This window comes from Mustela erminea, chromosome 10, assembly GCF_009829155.1.
Source record: "Mustela erminea isolate mMusErm1 chromosome 10, mMusErm1.Pri, whole genome shotgun sequence".
NCBI classification, from domain to species: domain Eukaryota; kingdom Metazoa; phylum Chordata; class Mammalia; order Carnivora; family Mustelidae; genus Mustela; species Mustela erminea.
In genome coordinates, this window is record NC_045623.1 from 80,550,574 (window position 1) to 80,565,757 (window position 15,184).

General features: G+C 36.7%; 1 pseudogene; it reads left to right on the forward strand.

Moving 5' to 3' along the window:
- The first annotated feature begins 7,206 nt into the window (after window positions 1–7,206).
- LOC116568224 lies at window positions 7,207–10,376 on the forward strand (annotated as a pseudogene).
- The last annotated feature ends 4,808 nt before the right edge of the window (window positions 10,377–15,184 follow it).

Consider the following 15,184-nt stretch of genomic DNA (forward strand, 5'->3'; position numbering starts at 1 on the left):
GTGAAGTGAGAAACTCTTCATAACTACAGTCATAGGGCACCTTGCACTTCTGTAGATCTTGCCTCCAGGAACCCCTCCAAGTTGTCATGCTGAAGAGTCAAAACAACAATCTCATGTCTTTGGCAGGGGAAGGAAGGGAACAGCAATCATTCTGAAATAAATTCCAGAGCATCCTCCCTAACAAAGGCCTATCTGTCAATGGCAAAGAACTTTATTTGTTGTGGGAGAAGGGAATTTAGCCAACTCAAACTCCCTCTAGTCTTTCTGTCTTGCCCAAAGGGAAAAAAGGGCATAAGAATCATTTGTGAAGGTCACAGCTCAGGGATACAGGTTCACTAAAGACTAAGGCTTATTCACAGGGTTATAGATGTCCCCTCCTCCCCCACACCTTACCACCACATCAGTAGGGCTCCAGGAGGTTAACAGTGGATTACAAATGAAACAGCTATAAGACCCAGACTCTATTTAAGAGAGTTTTTAGGAAAACCCAAAGATAAAAGATAACTTAACAAACAAGGATACTAGAGAAAATTAAAGATTTTGACACTTACAGCTATAACAAACATTAAACACAGCTCCTAGCCATATTAACATAAAACTTCACACTAAGGCCTATTTATCTCAGTTAATGTTATCAAATACATCATGTTATGCTTTCAACAAAAAATTATAAGGCATAATAAAAGGGAAGAAAAAAATGTATGATTTGAATGGACAAAGCAATCATCAGAACCAGACTCATATATGGCATAAATTTTAGAATTATGACTGAGAATGTAAAGTAACTATGATAAATATGTTAAAGACTCAAGGAAAAAGTAGACAGTATGCAAAAGCAGATAGATAATGAAAGCAGAGACAGAAAATCTATGAAAGAATAAAAAAAAAGTGGAGGGAGGAGTCAAGATGGCGGAGAAGTAGTAGACTGAGACTACATTAGGTAGCAGGAGATCAAATAGATAGCTTATCTAAACATTGCAAACACCTACAAATTCAATGGGAGATTGAAGAGAAGAAGAACAGAAATTCAAGAAACAGAAAATCAACCACTTTCTGAAAGTTTATCTAATATATATATATTTTTCTTTTTTATATTTTTTCTTTATTTGTTTTCTTTTTTAATTGTTTCTTTTTTTTTCTGAACTTCTTTTTATCTCCTTTCTCCACCCCCCCCCCCCACGATTTGGGGTCTCTTCTGATTTGGTTAAAGCGTATTTTCCTGGGGTCTTTGCCACCCTTTTAGTATTTTACTTGCTCTTTCATATACTCTTATCTGCACAAAATGACAAGACGGAAAAATTCACCACAAAAATAATAAGAAGAGGCAGTACCAAAGGCTAGGGACCTAATCAATACAAACATTGGTAATATGTCAGATCTAGAGTTCAGAATGATGATTCTCAAGGTTCTAGCCAGGCTCGAAAAAGGCATGGTAGATATTAGAGAAACCCTCTCGGGAGATATAAAAGCCCTCTCTGGAGAAATAAAAGAACTAAAATCTAACCAAGTTGAAATAAAAAAAGCTATTAATGAGGTGCAATAAAAAAATGGAGGCTCTCACTGCTAGGATAAATGAGGCAGAAGAAAGAATTAGTGATATAGAAGACCAAATGACAGAATAAAGAAGCTGAGCAAAAGAGGGACAAACAGCTACTGGACCACGAGGGGAGAATTCGAGAGATAAGTGACACCATAAGATGAAACAACATTAGAATAATTGGGATTCCAGAAGAAGAAGAAAGAGAGAGGGGAGCAAAAGATATATTGGGGAGAATTATTGGAAAGAATTTCCCTAATATAGCAAAGGGAACAAGCATCAAAATCCAGGAGGTGCAGAGAACCCCCCTCAAAATCAACAAGAATAGGTCCACACCCTGTCACCTAATAGTAAAATTTACTAGTCTTAGTGACAAAGAGAAAATCCTGAAAACAGCCCAGGAAAAGAAGTCTGTAACATAGAATGGTAAAAATATTAGATTAGCAGCAAACTTATCCACAGAGACCTGGCAGGACAGAAAGAGCTGGCATGATATATTCATGCCAGCACTAAATGAGAAAAACATGCAGCCAAGAATACTATATCCAGCTAGGCTATCATTGAAAATAGAAGGAGAGATCAAAAGCTTCCAGGACAAACAAAAACTGAAAGCATTTGCAAACACCAAACCAGCTCTACAGGAAATATTGAAAGGGGTCCTCTAAGCAAAGAGAGAGCCTAAAAGTGTAGATCAGAAAGGAACAGGGACAATATACAGTAACAGTCACCTTATAGGCAATACAGTGGCACTAAATTCATATCTCTCAATAGTTACCCGGAATGTTAATGGGCTAAATGCCCCAATCAAAAGACACAGGGTATCAGAATGGATAAAAAAAAACAAAACCCATCTATATGACAAGAAACTCATTTTAGACCCAAAGACACCTCCAGATTTAAAGTGAGGGGGTGGAAAACAATTTACCATGCTAATGGACATCAGAAGAAAGCAGGGGTGGCAATCTTATGTCAGATCAAATAGATTTTACGCCAAAGATTATAATAAGAGATGAGGAAGGACACTATATCATACTCAAAGGCTCTGTCCAGCAAGAGCATCTAACAATTTTAAATATCTATGCCCCTAACGTGGGAGCAGCCAACTATAAAAACCAATTAATAACAAAATCAAAGAAACACATCAACAATAATACAATAATAGTAGAGGACTTTAACACTCCCCTCAGTGAAATGGACAGATCATCCAAGCAAAAGATCAACAAGGAAATAAAGGCTTTAAATGACACACTGGACCAGATGGACATCACAGATATATTCAGAACATTTCATCCCAAAGCAACAGAATACACATTCTTCTCTAGTGCACATGGAACATTCTCCAGACTAGATCACATCCTGGGTCCTAAAACAGGTCTCAACCGGTATCAAAAGATTGGGATCATTCCCTGCATATTTTCAGACCACAATGCTCTGAAGCTAGAACTCAATAACAAAAGGAAATTTGGAAAGAATCCAAATACATGGAGACTAAACAGCATCCTTCTAAAGAATGAATGGGTCAACCAGGAAATTAAAGAAGAATTGAAAAAATTCATGGAAACAAATGATAACGAAAACACAATGGTTCAAAATCTGTGGGACACAACAAAGGCAGTCCTGAAAGGAAAATATATAACAATACAAGCCTTTCTCAAGAAACAAGAAAGGTCTCAAGTATACAACCTAACCCTACACCAAAAGGAGCTGGAGAAAGAACAAGAAAGAAACCCTAAACCCAGCAGGAGAAGAGAAATCATAAAAGATCAGAGCAGAAATCAATGAAATAGAAACAAACAAACAAAAAAAACAATAGAACAAATCAACAAAACTAGGAGCTGGTTCTTTGAAAGAATTTATAAGATTGATAAACCCCTGGCCAGACTTATCAAAAAGAAAAGAGAAAAAACCCAAATAAATAAAATCATGAATGAAAGAGGAGAGATCACAACTAACACCAAAGAAATACAGACAGTTATAAGAACATAGTATGAGCAACTCTACGCCAACAAATTTGACCATCTGGAAGAAATGGATGCATTTCTAGAGACATATGAACTACCAAAACTGAACCAGGAAGAAATAGAAAACCTGAACAGACCCATAACCAGTAAGGAGATTGAAACAGTCATCAAAAATCTCCAAACAGGGGCGCCTGGGTGGCTCAGTGGGTTAAAGCCTCTGCCTTCAGCTCAGGTCATGATCTCAGGGTCCTGGGATCGAGCCCCGCATGGGACTCTCTGCTCTGCAGGGAGCCTGCTTCCTCCTCTCTCTCTGCCTGCCTCTCTGCCTACTTGTGATCTCTGTCTGTCAAATAAATAAATAAAATCTTTAAAAAAAAATCTCCAAACAAACAAAAGCCCAGGGCCAGACGGCTTCCCAGGGGAATTCTACCAAACATTTAAAGAACTAATTCCTATTCTCATGAAACTGTTCCAAAAAATAGAAATGGAAGGAAAACTTCTGAACTCATTTTATGAGGCAGCATCACCTTGATCCCAAAACCAGACAAGGATCCCATCAAAAAAGAGAACTACAGACCAATATCCTTGATGAACGCAGCTGTGAAAATTCTCACCAAAATACTAGCCAATAGGATTCAACAGTATATTAAAAGGATTATTCGCCACGACAGAGTGGGATTTATTCCAGGGCTGCAAGGTTGGTTCAACATCCACAAATCGATCAATGTGATACAACACATTAATAAAAGAAAGAACAAGAACCACATGATACTCTCAATAGATGCTGAAAAAGCATTTGACAAAGTACAGCATCCCTTCCTGATCAAAACTCTTCAAAGTGTAGGGATAGAGGGCACATACCTCAATATTATCAAAGCCATCTATGAAAAACCCACCGCAAATATCATTCTCAATGGAGAAAAACTGAAAGCTTTTCCACTAAGGTCAGGAGCATGGCAGGGATATCATTATCCCCACTGCTATTCAACATAGTACTAGAAGTCCTAGCTTCAGCAATCAGACAACAAAAGGAAATTAAAGGCATCCAAATTGGCAAAGAAGTAGTCAAACTATCACTCTTCGCAGATGATATGATACTATATGGGGAAAACCCAAAAGACTCCACTCCAAAACTGCTAGAACTTATACAGGAATTCAGTAAAGTGTCAGGATATAAAATCAATGCACAGAATCAGTTGCATTTCTCTACACCAACAAGACAGAAGAAAGAGAAATTAAGGAATCAATCCCATTTACAATTGCACCCAAAACTGTAAGATACCTAGGAATAAACCTAACCAAAGAGGCTAAGAATCTATACCCAGAAAACTATAAAGTACTCATGAAAGAAACTGAGGAAGACACAAAGAAATGGAAAAATGTTCCATGCTCCTGGATTGGAAGAACAAATATTGTGAAAATGTCTATGCTACCTAAAGCAATCTACACATTTAATGCAATTCCTATCAAAATACCATCCATTTTTTTTTCAAAGAAATGGAACAAATAATCCTAAAATTTATATGAAACCAGAAAAGACCCCGAATAGCCAAAGGAATATTGAAAAAGAAAGCCAAGTTGGTGGCATCACAATTCCGGACTTCAAACTCTATTACAAAGCTGTCATCATCAAGACCGCATGGTACTCGCACAAAAACAGACACAGATCAATGGAACAGAATAGAGAGCCCAGAAATAGACCCTCAACTCTATGATCAACTAATCTTCGACAAAGCAGGAAGAATGTCCAATGGAAAAAAGACAGTCTCTTCAATAAATGGTGTTGGGGAAATTGGACAGCCACATGCAGTGCTCGCTTCGGCAGCACATATACTAAAATTGTGGACAGCCACATGCAGAAAAATGAAATTGGACCATTTCCTTATACCACACACGAAAATAGACTCAAAATGGATGAAGGACCTCAATGTGAGAAAGGAATCCATCAAAATCTTTGAGGAGAACACAGGCAGCAACCTCTTCAACCTCAGCTGCAGCAACCTCTTCTTAGGAACATCGCCAAAAGCAAGGGAAGCAAGGGCAAAAATGAACTACTGGGATTTCATCAAGATCAAAAGCTTTTGCACAGCAAAGGTAACAGTTAACAAAACCAAAGGACAACTGACAGAATGGGAGAAGATATTTGCAAATGACATATCAGATAAAGGGCTAGTGTCCAAAATCTATAAAGAACTTAGCAAATTCAACACCCAAAGAACAAATAATCCAATCAAGAAGTGGGCAGAAGACATGAACAGACATTTCTGCAAAGAAGACATCCAGATGGCCAACAGACACATGAAAAAGTGCTCCACATCACTCGGCATCAGGGAAATACAAATCAAAACTACAATGAGATATCACCTCACACCAGTCAGAATGGCTAAAATTAACAAGTCAGGAAATGACAGATGCTGGTGAGGATGCGGAGAAAGGGGAACCCTCCTATATTGTTGGTGGGAATGCAAGCTGGTGCAACCACTCTGGAAAACAGCATGGAGGTTCCTCAAAATGCTGAAAATAGAACTACCCTATGACCCAGCAATTGCACTACTGGGTATTTACCCTAAAGATACAAACGTAGTGATCCGAAGGGGCACGTGCACCTGAATGTTTATAGCAGCAATGTCTACAATAGCCAAACTATGGAAAGAACCTAGATGTCCATCAACAGATGAATGAATAAAGAAGATGTGGTATATACACACAATGGAATACTATGCAGCCATCAAAAGAAATGAAATCTTGCCATTTGCGACGATGGGGATGAAACTAGAGGGTATCATGCTTAGCGAAATAAGTCAATCAGAAAAAGACAACTATCATATGATCTCCCTGATATGAGGAAGTGGAGATGCAACATGGGAGGGTTAAGGGGGTAGGAGAAGAATAAATGAAACAAGATGGGATTGGGAGGGAGACAAACCATAAGTGACTCTTAATCTCACAAAACAAACTGAGGGTTGCTGGGGAGAGGGGGGTTGAGAGAGAAGGGTGGGGTTATGGCATTGGGGAGGGTATGTGCTATGGTGAGTGCTGTGAAGTGTGTAAACCTGGTGATTCACAGACGTGTACCCTTGGAGATAAAAATACATTATATATTTATTTTTTAAAATAAATAAATTAATTAATTTTTAAAAAAGAATTTAAAAAAGTTATAAATAAATAAACAAATAAATAAAGTTGAAACTTCATATTACCAAAACTTGGAAGCAACAAAGATGTCCTTCAATGGATGACTGGATAAATATACTATGGTTCCTTCAGACAATGGAACGTCATTCAGTACAAAAATAATAATAATAATAATAATAATAATAATAATAATAAACTATTGAGCCAAAAACAGACACAGAGGAATCTTAAATCACTTTACTAACTGAAAGAATCCCACTGAAAAGGCTGCATATTATATGATTCCAACTACATGACATTCTGGAATAGGCAAGACTATGCAGACAGTAAAAAGATCAGTGATTGCTAAGAATTGCGGGGAGGTGGTGAATAAGGAGAATGTAGAGGATTTTTAAGACAGTGAAAATAGTCTGTGTGATATAAAAATAGTGAACACATGTCATTTTACATGTGTCTAAACCCACAGAATGTGCAACACCAAGAGTGAAACTTAATGATAAGTCTGGACTTTGTGTCATTATGATGTGTCAATATAGGTTCATCATTGTAACAAATGTACCACTCTGGTGGAGGATGCTGATAGTAGGAGAGGTGGTGAATGTGTACAAGAAGGAGATAAATGAGAAATCTCTGTATTTTCCTCTTTATTTTGCTGTAAACATTAAATTTCTCTTTAAGAATAGTATTTTTTAAAATATATATTTATTTGTTTTTAGAGAGAGAGAGAGCTTGTGAGCAGATGAGCAGTGGGAGGGGCAGAGGGAGAGAATCTCTGGGAGACGCCACCCAGAACATGGAGCCCTAGCAGGGCTTAATCCCACAACCAATGATATCATGATCTGAACCAAAAACCAAGAGCCAGATACTCAACTGACTAAGCCATCCAGGTGCCCCTTAAAAAATAGTCTTAAAAAATATTGTAATAGAAATAAAGAATGTCTTTCATGGGCTCATCAGTAGAAAGGACATGGCCAAGCTAAAAATCACTGAAACTGAAAATATGTCAGTAGACATTTCCCAAACAAAAATGCAAGGGGCTGGGGTGGGGGGGGGTGGAGAATGGGAAAAGAGAACAAAATATCCAATATCTGTGGAACAATTTTAAAAAGTGTAACAAATATGTAATTGGAATACCAAAAGAGAAGGAGAAGAAAGCGGAGACAGAGCAGAAGAAATATTTGAAGGAGTAATGGCCGGGGGATTTTCAAAAATTGATGACAGACACCAAAAGACAGACCCAGGAGGCTTAGAGAACACCAAGGAAGATAAATACTAAAAAATCTATTCTTAAGCATATCATATTCAAACCGTAGAAAACCAACAACAAAGAGAAAATCTTGAAAGCAACAGAGGAAAACAACAACAAAAACACTTTACCTATAGAGGAGCAAGGATAAAACTACATTAAACTTCTCATCAGAGACCATGAAGGCTTGGGACACCTGACTGGCTCAGTCAGTGAAGCATACAGCTCTTGATCTTAGGGTTGTGAGTTTGAGCCCCACACTGGGTGTAGAGATTAATTAGAAAAAAATTCTTTAAAAACAACAAGAAGAAGAAGAAACCATGCAAGCTAAAAGAGAGTGGAAGGAAACATTTAAATTGTTGAAAGAGGGGCTCCTGGGTGACTCAGTCACTTGAGTGTCTTACTTTTGATTTTGGCTCAGTTCATGATCTCAGGGTTGTGACGTGAAGCCCCACCTTGGGCTCTGCACTGAGCATGGAGCCTGCTTAGGAGTCCCTCTCTCCATTGGCCCCTCCCTACCCTCACTTGCCCATTCTCTCTCTTTCAGAAATATATAAATAGATAGACAGACAGACAGACAAGACTGTTGAAAGAGAAAAACCATTGACCCAGAATTCAATATCTAATGAAATTATCCTTCAAAAGTGAAGAAGAAATAGACTTTCTCAGACAAACAAAACCTCAGAGACTTCATCACCAATATGCCACCTCTGCAACAGGTCTTCAGTGAGAGGAAAAATGACATAGGTCAAAAATTTGGATCTATACAAGAAATGAAAGATCACCAAAAAAGGAATAAGTGAAGGTAAAATAGAGTACTTTGTTTTTCTTATTGTTAACTGAGCCAATAGATTATCATTTCCTCCAAGTAATAATAGTAACAATGTATTAGGTGATTATAGTACATGGATAAGTAAAGTAAATGACAGCAATGTAACAAAAGACAGGAGGAAGGAATTGGTAATACTCTATTGTAAAGGTAACTTTACTACCCATGAGGCAATATGGTGTTATCTGAGAGTGAATGAAGGCTAGTTATAAATGTTTATTGCAAACTCTGGGGAAAACACTAAGAAATTTTTTTTTAAAGAAAGGTGACTGAGGGTTGTTTTGTTTTTTTTTCCCCCCCCTCTTAGCGATCAGCAGACCACCTGCACTCTTCTTTCCCTTTACTATCCCCCAGTTCCAGATCAGCTGATGCCAGGGGTTTTGGAGACTGGAAAAGCCCCACTAGCCTCCAGATTTTCAACTACCTGGCAGACAGGAGTGCGTGCTGTCATAAACAGACCAGCAGTATTTGAAGGGGTCTCCAGCCCCACACTCACTGACTTCTATCTTGCCATACATTCATAGAATCACATCAAGTCTGACAAAAAGGAAAAGGCCAGCCTTCCAGGAGTGAAGAAAGCTTTGGACAACTATGGCCCTGCTAATGTGGAGGACATGATAGGAAGTGGAGACACAGATAGCAAAGATAATAATGACATTGATCTTTCTGGATCTGAGAAGGAAGAGGAAAGTGAAGAAATGAAAGGAAAAGGAAAGAAAAAAAAAAGAAAGAAAAAAAGAAAACCCTGTACTTGTTGCCAGGTATTCCAGCCTACTGGATATGAAACCTTAGGATGAGACACATACAGCAAACCAGAGGAGGGTGTCAGGAACATTCAAGCAGACAGCATGATCAGAGGCTCTTCTAAACTAGTTTCAGTGGGGGATGGAATTACAGAACTTTAAAAACAGTGCATAGTGGAAGGCAATAAAACTGGAACAGGTAGGCTGGAAGAGTGGATCACTGCTGTTGGGTCCATGATCAAAGGAGCGGGACTGATACAAAGCGAAGGTCAAGCAAAGCTTTATTTTGCGCCAAGCATCGAGAATCAAGCCGAGTGTTTGGGGTCGCCTCTTGAGAGAGTGAGTGACTCCCAGCCTCGCAGACTAACTTTTATGGAGAAAAGGCCATGTGGTTGAGCCTGGCCACACACAGGTGGCCAATGAGATTGCAACACACAGAGAAAGCTGCACAGTCATGCTAGGTCACACACGGGTGGCCAATTGAATTACAATTCACCCCATAGTAGCTATTTGAACTAGCCTATCACCTTGGTCAGAACTGGCACTCAAAAGGCGCCCAAAAGGCGGGGCCCACACTCCTTGGTAGCTAGGGAGAGAGTATTCGTGCCCCACTGATTGGATGTCTCCACCTAGCCTGACTCATCCTGACTCTGTTATCTCACCTGACCTGACCCGTCCTTGTATTTGGGCTCTGTTATCAGGGACCAGTCGACCACATTTTACTGGTTTCCCAGACTTGCTTTTAAGTAAGTTCCCCTGGGAGGGGTGGGGTGGGGGTGCAGTCAGGGTCAGTTTAAGTTTTACTGCATAAACAACAAAATCACTGTTTAACCGAGATGAAATTGCTCTGGCTAAATTGGCCCTTACAAATGCTTTTGAGGAATATGTGCAGTCCATGGACATGGCTACTTTTCACAAGATCTAAAATCCATCGTAGATCAATGCCATTAAACAGAAGTTTGAAAGACCAAAAAGAAAGAAAGAAAAGAAAAGAAAAAGAAAAAATATATGATTGATATGCTAAAAGAAGAGACAAAATAGGATCATAAAAATGCTCAATTAAGACTAGAAGGATGGGGGACACCTGGGTGGTTCAGTGAGTTAAGTGTCTGCCTTTGGCTCAGGTCATGATCCTGGAGTCCTGGAATTGAGCTCCACATTGGGCTCCCTGCTCAGTGGGGAGTCTGCTTCTCTCTCTCCCTCTGCCCCCCCACCTCATGCTCACTCACTCTCTCTCTCTCTCTCTCTCAAATAAATAAATTATATCTTAAAACAATAAGGATGTTAATAGTCCTTAATGTGTATGCACCTAATAATAGCAAACCAAAATATGTGAGACAAAAACCAATAGAATTGCAAGGACAATAGACATATCCATTATTATAGTTGGAGGCTCTTTTAGTAACTGACAGATCAAGCAGGCAGAATATCAGTAAGGACACAGTGGAACTCAACAGCATCAGTCAACTGGGAATAATCGACATCTATCAACTACTTCATCTGACGACAACAGAACACACACTCTTCTCAGGCTCATTTGGAGCATTCACCAAGACAAACCACATGCTGGGCTATAAAACGCAACTTAAATCAAAAAGAATAGAACTGATACAATGTCTGCTTTCAGTACAACAATGGAATTAAACAAAAAATCAGTAACAGAAAGATAGGTAGAAAATCTTGAAAAACTTGGAAATTAAACAATACACTTGTGCATAACACATGGGTTAAAAAAAGAAATCTCAAGAGAAATTTTAAAACATTTTGAGCTAACTGAAGGTATAAATTATCAAAAATTGTGGTACGCAGTGAAAGTAGCGCTTAGAGGGAAATTTGTAGCATTTTGAACACATATATTAGGAAAGAAGAAAGATCTTAAAATCAACAATCTAAGCTTCCAACTTAGAAAATTAGAGAAAGAAGAGAAATTGAAGCCTAAAGCAAGCATAAGGAAAGAAGTAATAATTAGAGCAAATATCAGTGAAATTGAAAGCAGGAAAATAGAGAAAATCAACCAAGCCAAAAGCTGGTTCTTTGAAATTAATAATGCTTGCCATACAAATCAGATAAGAAGAAATAAAATTGCTAATTTTGCAGATAACATGGTCTTATAAATATATAACCCTAAATACTCCACCAAAATAAACTGTTAAAACTAATAAATAAATTTAGTAAAGTTGAAAGGTAGAAAATCAGCAAAAAATAATCAGTTGCATCTCTATATAAAAACAACAAACTACCAAAAAAAAAAAGAAGAAGAAGAAGAAGAAGAAGAAAACATTCCCTTTCCCAATATCATCAAAAAGAATAAAATACTTAGGAATAAATTTAACCAAAGAGGTAAAAGATCTGTACACTGAAAACTATTAAACACTGATGAAAGAAACTGAAGACAAATTAAATTTTAAAAAATCTATGTTCACAAATTAAAAGTTAATATTTTTAAAATATCCATTCTAGTTAAAACAAGGTATAGATTTAATGCAATTCCTACCAAAATTCAAAAGGTATTTTTCACAGAAATAGAAAAAAATCCTAAAATTATGAAACCTCAAAAGACCCTGAATAGCTAATGCAATCTTGAGTAAGAGGAACAAAATATTGGACATATCACTCTTCCTGACTTCAAATTATATTACAAAGTGATAATAATCAAACAGCATGGTATCAGCATGAAAACAAACACATAGACAAGTGGAACAGAATAGAAAGCCCTGAAATAAACCCAGGCACATATGGCCAACTAATTTTCAACAAAAGCACCAAGAACACAAAATAGGAAAAGGATTGTCTCTTCAGCGAATGCTGTTGGGAAAGCTGGATAGCCAACTGAAAAAGAATGTAATAGAACCTTTATCTTACAACATGCACAAAATCAACTTGAAATAGATTAGTTTTAAGCACAAGACCCAAAATCATAAAATTCCTAGAAGAAAACATAAAGGAAAATAAGCAGATACACATAGTCTTGGCAATGATTTTTTTGGATTTGACACCAAAGCACATGCAACAAAATTAAATAAGTGGGACTACATCAAACTGAAAATTTTCTACACAGCAAGAGAAACAATTAACAAAATGAAAAGGCAACCTATGGAACTAGAGACAACATTTGCAGACCATGTATCTGATAAGGGATTAATATCCAAAGTATATGAGAGACATATACAACTCAACAGCAAAAAATAAATAAATTACCCAATTTAAAACATAGACAAAAGACCTGAATAGACATTTTTTTTTCCCAAAGAAGACATACAAATGGCCAAACATGTATGAAAAGATACTCAACATCACTAATCATCAGGCAAATGGAAATCAAAACCACAATGAGATATCACCATACATCTGTTAGGATGTCTATTATCAAAAAATCAGAAAATAATAGGTGTCAGTGAGGATGTGGGGAAAAAGGAACCCTCATGCACTGTTAGTGGAGGTGTAAATTAGTACAGCCATTATGGAAAAGAGTATGGAAGTTCCTCAAAAAATTAAAATTAGAACTACCATATAATCCAGTAATCCCATTTCTGGGTATAAATCCAAAAGAAATAAAATCACTATCTCAGAGGGATATCTACACTACTGTGTTACATTATTCACAGTAGCCAAGATATGAAAACAACCTAAGTGTTCATCAACAGATGAATGGATAAAGTGTGGTGCATATGTATGTGTGTGTGTGTGTGTAAAATGGAATATTATTTACCCTTTAAAAAGAAGGAAATCCTGCCATTTGCAACAACATGGATGAAGCCGAAGGACATTATGCTAAGTGAAATAAGCCAGACACAGAGAGACAAATAAAGCATGATCCCACTTATATGTGATATCTTTAAAAAAAAAAAAAAGTTTTACTCACAGTAACAGAGAATATAATGGTGATTACCACAGGCAGGGGAATGGGACAAAGGGGAGATATTGTTAAACGGTAAAAAGATTAATTTTATTCAAGGTAAGACATAAATAAATAAGTGAATAAACAGAGAGCAATATCTTGCTCATGTACCATACAACGATATCGTCAAGGTCCCAATAAATCTACAAGTTCAATGCAATGCTGATCAAAATCTCAATAGTAGACATAATAAAAAATGGCTATTTAAAAAAAAGAAAGAAATTCCGTTACAAGATGAATAAGTGCTGGAGACCTAATGTACAGCATGGTGACTATAGTTAAATAATAATGTGCTGTATACTTGAAATTTGCTACGAGAGTAATCATAAGTGTTCTCAACACCACCACACACACAAAAAAGGTGACTATGTGAAGTGATGGATATATTATTTAGCTTCGTTGTGCTAATCATTTCATAAATGTATACATATATCAAAACATCATGTTGTGCCTCTTAAATATATGCAATTTTTCACTTGTCAACCATACATACATCATGTACATACATACATCTCAATGAAGATGGAAATATTTTTTAACTTAAAAGCTTAGTGTTTTCAGAAAAATTGAAATATGAATGGCTTATAAATATATTAATGTATGCTCACATATGATTAAGAAATACAAACCAAATTAACTTAAAGGCAAAAAAATTGAATATTTTTCCCTAATATTGGGGAAAAGGTGAATATGTTCCCTCTTACCATTTGTACTGGAAGTCTTCATGCATACAATAAGACAAAGAAGGAAATGAAAGGTGTACAGATTTGCAAAGAAGAAAGAAAACTACTTGTTTTTGTAGGTGACGTGATTGTCTAGGTGGAAAATTCCAAAGAAGCAACCAAAAAACACCTGGAACTAATAAGTAATTATGACAATTTGCTGGATACAGGCTAATATACAAAAGTCAATGGCTTCTTTATATAGTAACAATTAATAATTGAATTTGAAACTTAAAACACAATATCATTGATGAGTATGAAAAAATTAAATACTTAGATATAAACTTAAGAAAATATGTACAGGATCTATATAAGGAAAAACTATAAAATCCTGATGAACGAAATCAAACAAGATCTAAACAAATGGAGAGATATTCCATGTTTATGGATAGCAAGACTCCAAATCATTAAGATGTCAATTCTCCCCAACTCCATGTATGGAGGCAACACAGTCCCAGTCAATATCCAAAAAGCTAGTTTATGGATATTGACAAAGCCAAGATCAGAATGTGGAGCTGGAAAGTCTATGGAAAGGCAAAAGACCAAGAACGGTCAACACATAAAGAACAAAACTGTAGGACTGACAATTACCTGATTTCACAACTTACTATAAATCTACACTAATCAAAACAGGATAGTGTTAAAAAAAAAGAAAAGAATAGAATAGACCCAGAGATGGGGAAACAAAAAAAAAGAATAGACACAGAGATCAAAGGAATAGAGAGCCCAAAAATAAATCCACACAATTATAGCCAACTAATCTTTGATAAAGTGAACAAAGGCATTTTAATGGAGAAAAGATTGCCTTTTCAATAAACGGTGCTAGAACAAATGGATTTCCAAATTTAAAAAAAGATCTTGATTCAGATCTCACATTTTTCAGAAAAATGAATCAAAATGAATCATAGACCTAAATATAAAATGTAATTCTATAAGATTTCTAGAGGAAAACGTAGATCTACGTGACAAACCATATCTATGTGACACTGGATTTGACAATGGGATTTTAGATACCACACCAAAAAGGTGACCAACAAATGACAAAATTAATCTTAAATTTTACTAAAATTAAAGTGTTCTGCTCTGTGAAAGACACTCTAAAGACAATCAAAA